The 6,388-nt window shown below is 56.7% G+C and overlaps 1 protein-coding gene across 3 annotated transcripts in view; it reads left to right on the top strand.

Moving 5' to 3' along the window:
- The first annotated feature begins 2,921 nt into the window (after positions 1–2,921).
- Positions 2,922–6,388, top strand: part of Dlgap3 (DLG associated protein 3) — a 72,826-nt gene continuing 69,359 nt past the window's right edge. For 2 of the 3 annotated variants that reach the window (XM_070008964.1, XM_070008965.1), the window contains exon 1: positions 2,988–3,017. The gene's annotated coding sequence lies outside the window, so the exon portion shown is untranslated. Of the gene's footprint in view, positions 3,018–6,388 lie in introns of all 3 variants that reach the window. The other variant, XM_070008962.1, reaches the window with a different exon arrangement.

The raw sequence follows: 6,388 nt of genomic DNA, 5'->3' as shown, positions 1-6,388 counted from the left end.
TGAATGGCTGTTGAATGAACAAATGAGAACTACATTAGGTGTTCTGTTTTCTTTTTTTCTTTTTGTTGGTCATGGGGCTTGAAATCAGGGCCTTAGTTTTCTCTGTGTTTCTCTGTCTCTTTCTTTCTTTTGTGCCAGTACTGGAGTTTGCACTCTGGGTCTGGGGTTTTTTTTTTGGTCGGTCATGGGGCTTGAACTCTGGGCTTGGGCGCTATCCCTCAGCTCTTCAGCTCAAGGCGAGCACTCTACTGCTTGAGCCACAGCGCCACTTCCTGTTTTATAGTGGTTTATTGGAGATAAGAGTCTCACGGACTTTCCTTGCCCTGGCTGGCTTTGAACCATGATCCTCAGATTTCAGCCTCCGGAGTAGCTAGGATTACAGGCTTGAGCCACCGGCTCAGCGCCTGGCTGAGTCTGGGTGTTCTTTTAGCTTTTACTTTTCAAGGCCAGCACACTACCACTTGAGCGACAGCTCAATTTCTGGCTTATTGGTGATTATTAATTGGAGATAAGAGTCTCACAGACTCTCCTGCCTGAGCGACTTCAAACCATGATCCTCATATCTCAGCCTCCTGAATAGCTAGGATTACAAGTATAAGCCAGTAGGACCCAGCTAGGCACTCCATTTAAAAACCCAACTCTTGCCAGGCACCAGTGGCTCATGCCTGTAATCCTAGCTACTCAGGAGGCTAAGATCTGAGGATCAAGGTTCAAAGCCAGCCCGGGCAGGAAAATCTGTGAGACTCTTACCTCCACTAGAAAACTGGAAGTGGCGCTGTGGCTCAAGTGGCTCAAGGGCTACCCTTGAGCTGAAGAGCACAGGGACAGTACCCAAGCCCAGAGTTCAAGCCCCACAACCAACCAAAAAAACCAAAAAACCAAAAAACAACCCAACTCTTTGTTAACAGCTTTACAAGAAACCTAGAAAAACCATATGCAAAATGCCTTTTTCCATTAAGATGCTTTCCAACTTCAGTGGATTAACACCCCCCCCTTACACACACACACACACACACACACACACACACACACACACACACACACATACACACACACGCCAGAGGCAGAGTGGTGGCTCAAGTGGTACAGCACTAACCTTGAGTGAAAAAGCTAAGGGACAGTGGTGTCCAGGCCCTGGTTTCAATCCCAGTACTGGCAATAAAAACAAAATAGTATTAGAATGTACGAAGTGTGGTGTGCCTGTGAGCTTCCTAATGGTGGCTGTTCTTATGCTACAAGGAAAGTGAGTTGTTTCTTTCCGTGGTTAAGAGTGTTCCTGGGGCTATTTTCTCCTATATCTGCTCTGGGCTGAATGGACCCTGGGCTGGGAGTCTCCTGAACCTTGGTGCATGATTGAAGGGACCCTGAAGTGATCTCAAAGGAGACAGGCTAGTTGATCAATCTGCTAATCTCCCACTAGATAGACTTCTCCATTTCCCCTGGGAGAAGGGCCCTCCAAGTCTTTTTGTGTCATTTATGTTCTCTGACATCTTTAAACATCTTCCTGGGGAAAGGGTGAAGGCTTAGCTCCCTGTTCTTGCTGTTTGGGGCCCCGTGGCTTCTACTTTGTATGTCCCAGATTGCTCCTTTATACATGAAGGAGAGCCAGTGACCCCAAAAGGATAAAAAAGAAGGGAGTCGTTAGAGGGCACGGAATTAGAACAACACACCCAGAGAGGTGAACAGTCTCCCCAAACCCCCACTTAACCACCTCAAGTTTTCAATACCAGGCCCAGGTGTGAGAAGACAGAACAGGGCTTCAAGTATGCACCCCACGCCCACCCTCACCCAACTTTCCCACGCCCGAGGCCGTTGAATGTCCACCCCTCGGGAGCCAGCCCCCTTCCTCCGGCCGGCCCCCCTCCGCGGCCCTCCCCCCGCGGCTTCCCCGCGCCGACCCCTCCCCCCCCATTACAGCATCGCTCTGGGCGCCAAGACGGATTCTAGCCAGGGACTCTGCTGCAGTCAGCTCTCCGCCCGCCGCCTCTCGCGGCTGCCCGCAGCCTGTGTGCCCTCCCGGCGCTGCAGCCCCGAGCGGGGCTCCGGACAGCCCCCTTCCCTCCCCCACCCCCGCCATGGCAAAGCCCCTGGCCCTGGGCCCAGAGGGCGGCGGGGGAGCCCCGCAAAGGCGGCAGGCATAGCGGGGTTCTCCGTGCACCCCGGGGATGCCTACCGGTGGCCATGAAGCCCCGCACAGCGCCCCACCCTGGCAGGGGTGGGACAGAATGGGGGGCGGGCGCCCCTTGAACCGAGATCAAGACAGCTGAAGTCGGGGAGCAGACCTAGAAAGCCCGAAGGACCGTCTCCTAAGGGAGCACGCCCGGGCAGGGGGCGCCGAGTGTGTCCTGCATTCGGGGTGCGACGGCGCCCCGGCCGGGCCCCGAGACCTTGTCTGTGAAGCTCTGTGATTGGGTCCCCCTCCCCAGCGTGCCCGGGCTCGGGTCCCCCAGCCTCGGTGGGCTGTGCGCGGCCGAGACACCGCGAGTGCGGGTCCCGGCTCCCCCGTGGGTGCTGGCTGGGGGGCTCCCGGCCAGGGGGGGTGGGGATCTCATTCGCACCCCGAAGCTGGGCCTCCCCGACGCGGCCGCTCAGCGCGGCGGGAGCTCCTGGGGGACCCCGGCGGGCGCCCGCGGGCGGCGACCTCGGCGCCCCCTCCCCGCCCCCGCCCGGGGTCCGGTGCGGAGGCGGAGCGCGGCCCCCTCCCGCTGCCGGGCTCCCGGGCTCCCGGCTCGGCCGCCCTGCGCGGGGGCGGGGGCGGGGGCGGAGCGCGCGGGCGGGATCCCCCCGCCTCCCCTTCCTGGTCCCCGGGAAATCCAGCCTCCGCGGCTTGGCCGCCTCCCGCGCCCGCGCCCGCAGCCGCTCGGCGCTCGCTCGGGGCTCCGCAGCCGGCGCGGCCCCTCCGCTGGGGGCTCCGCAGTGCCGGGTCCCGGAGCCCGCCCGCCCGCCCGCCCGCCGCAGCGCCCCCGGCTCCGGGCCGCCGGCATCATGTAACCCGGCCGGAGCCCAAGCCGGGCCAGGTAAGCCGCCGCCGCCGCCGCGAGCCGTGGGGACCGGGCCGCGCTCGCCGCGCCCTCCGCAGCGCGCCCCAGGCCCGGCCCCGCCACGGCCCCAGCGCCGCCTCCGCCCAGGGCTCCTGCGACCTAGGCTGGGGGGGAGGGGTGGGGAGCCCCGGGGGGAGGAAGGGGCCGGGCGCTGGGCCCCGGGCCGCCGCCCCCCTCCCTGGCCTGGAGGCCCGCGGGCCTGACCGGAGGGACGGGCTGCGAGCACGCGGACCGGCCCTTCCCGCTTGGGCCCCGAGAGGCCCGTCGGCCCCCGCCCAACCCCGGCCCCACTGGAGGCTTGGGAGGGAGTAGCCGACTGGTGGTGGGGGGAAGTCGTGATGTTGGGGCGATCGGGAGAGAAGTTTCCTCTGCCGGTGTGCGTGCGTGTGTATGTGCGTGTGTGTGTGTGTGTGTGTGTGTGTGACTGTGAGTCACCGTGTCGGTCTCTGCGTGATTGTGTGTGCGCGTGCAGTCCGCGTGTGCGGCGAGGGCGGAGGGTGGCACTGTACATGGATCTGCCGACATGTGTGCGGGGTCACCGTGTGAATGGGGGAATCGGTGCGTGTGCGCCCATGTGACCGTCTCTTGTGAGTGGGTCCTGCTATCTGTGTGTGTGTGTGAGTGTGAGCGAGGATGTACCTGAGTAAGGTTCACTTGGAATGGCCACACCTGGCTTTGCCCCCCCCCGTCTCTCCCCCCCCCATTCCTGATGGGATGTGGAACCCGGAGATACGACTTTTCACCTCTCCTCTAGGGATTCCTCATCTTGGACTCAGACTAGAGCTTCATGCAGCCCCCCTCCCGACTCCCCCACCCTTGGTCTCCACTGTCACCTGCCTCCCTGTGCTTCTGGTTGTGTACTTCCTGCATGTAGGGTCGGTCCCTGCTGGTGGTGGGCCTGGAGTGAGCTTGAGAAGGTGATCCTGTGCCTTCCTCTGCTTCTTAGGAAAGGCCTTTCAAGCCAGGTGCTAGGAGGCTAGGTGCATGTCATTGGAGCAGGTGGCTTTACTCTAGTTCCAAGTCCTAAACTTCAAATTCTGGGTCATTGGTTTAACCACTAGCCTCTAGGTGGGCCTGTACAAAGCTCCATGAAGTAAGAATAATACAGCTGTGCTCCTAGATCAGCCCAGGACTTAAAAAAAAATGCTCCTATCTCAAGACTTTTCTTTTTTGAAAGAAAGGCAGGGCAGGTGTTGGGTTAAGCCATATGAAATTGCATTCAACTGTTCTTTTTTTTTTTTTTTTTTTGTACCTACAAAAGCAGCCATTTCACATGGCTCCACCTAAATATAATGCCAATTTACATATGAGGATGTTGAGGCTTGAGAGATGAATTGCATTTCATTGCTAGTCAGTGGTAGGGGAAAAAAAAAATCTCCCACCCAAGTTAGTTCATTTGGTGACCCAACGAACCCAGCCAGGCAAGGTTAGAGAGTGCTTACTCTCTGGTGTGCTCTCTCACACTGGGGCCACTGCCCTCCACCTCTGCCCAGTGTTCCCTGAATGCCAGGGCTACTTCTGCACCCAGCTGCCAGTGCCTAAAAGGGAGAGAGGAGGAGAAGAGAGGAGGGAAGGGAGGGAGAGGCTTCGTGAGTTGGCAGTGAATCAGGGTCTAAAAAGAGAGTTGGGAGGGCTAGGGTGGCAGGTGTTTCTAAAAGGAACATGAACATGGGATGAACAGCCTCAGATGCAGCCCCCGCACCCCTCCCCACTGCCCCACTGATCTGGCAGACAGTGCCCACTGCATTTTGTGCCAGGGGGCTCACGTCCAAGGAGTGATCTTGTATGGAAATACAGAATGATGGCCAGGGAGGAACCAACCATATAAGTGACTTGGACCAACCTCTTAATTACAAATTGGGGACTCTGCCACTGGAGAAGGGAGGGGACATACCCAAGGTCACACAATGAACTTAGAGGTTCCCTGGTCTTAGCTCAAGAACTTTCCAAGTCTTCATGTTGCTTGCTATTCCTGAATTCACCACCCCCATTAGAGCTGAGTGCTAGGTGACTGGGGGTGGGTGGGGAGGATGAATGTTCAGTATGTCTTAACTCTATAAATCCTTCCACCTGGGACTCCTTTGCAGAAAGAGGAAACTATACATATTCCTGGGAATGGAGATGCCTGGCTAGAGCCACCATAGAGGTAGACATTAGCCTGTCTTAGCCTCTGCTGCTAAGGGGCTAGAGATGCTGCAGGCTCAACTCCAGACTTTCTTCCGTGTCAGTGCCTTGCTTTCAGCAGCTGCCTGGCACCTTTTTTATCTCTTCCAGCTGATGTTGGGGCTTCAGAGGGCTGAGCTCATTTTCTTTCTTGCTACCCATTTTTGGGTACATTTTGCCTGTATCCAGGCTGACATTTTCTTAACTTGTTGGGCTTCTGATGTGTAGAGAAACTTCTGGATCTTCTCTGCTTTTGGAAGGGTCTGCAGTTCTAAGTTCTTTCTGATGAAATCTTTGAGGAGTTTAGGGCAGATGATAAGCATACATAAGTTGTCCCCATTTTATAGGTGAGGAACCACCGTTCAGGACTTACTGTTCAGTTGGGTTTTAGGTTGTATGATTGAGGATGAAAGGAGCAAATGATAACAGAAGCTTCCGGGGACCTATTCAATGCCTTCCCATCCCCATAGTCAGGAAACCTTCCCAGATTCTGATTTCATTTGTACTTGGTGGAGTCAAAGCTTTGTTTCTCAGTGGAGGGTGTGTGTGTGTGTGGAAGAACAGCTGTGTACCCTCTACTATGCAAGCATTATGTCTCAATTCCCTCTTTATCCATTCCCCCCCACCCCCACCAAGTCTGAAGGCTGCTGGCTCAGCAGGCCTCCTGCCGTCTGGGGAGTCTGGGTTTGAGCTGGGGTGAGGCAGTGACACCATCGTTATGGTAACGAGATGCCAGCTCATCGTTGCTAATAACTTGCCAGGCCCCTGGGCTCAGTGCAGCATGCCTTCCTATCAGCCCTTCTTCCCAAGTCACAGACAGAAAAAGTGAGGCTGTGAGGGAAGGGCATGAAGAAGGGAGTCTGAGGAGGTTGGGTAGCCTTTTTCTTGGGATTGTAGAGAGCCAGGGGAAAGGAAGAGAGGTTACTTGGAGGCTGGCTTACAGCTATGGCTGTATAGCTGTATGTTTGATGGCATGGGCTGTTAACATGTAAATACACTGAGAACATATGTGGGTAAGTGTAAACTTGTACAGGCTAGCTGACATGTTCACATGCTTTCTATGCAGCAGCCCACAGGCACACATGCTTTGGAGCACTGGAACATGCTAGTGCATGAATGCTGCCTTTACCATCTGCACATAAGGCACCCAAGGAATCTGGGTTTGTGGGGGTGTCCAGATCTGT

This window comes from Dipodomys merriami, unplaced genomic scaffold (genome assembly GCF_024711535.1).
Source record: "Dipodomys merriami isolate MVZ:Mamm:240054 unplaced genomic scaffold, mDipMer1.0.p SCAF_71, whole genome shotgun sequence".
Lineage (NCBI taxonomy): Eukaryota > Metazoa > Chordata > Mammalia > Rodentia > Heteromyidae > Dipodomys > Dipodomys merriami.
The sequence above is the reverse complement of the archived record's forward strand: the minus strand, read 5'-3'. Positions and strand labels throughout refer to the sequence as shown.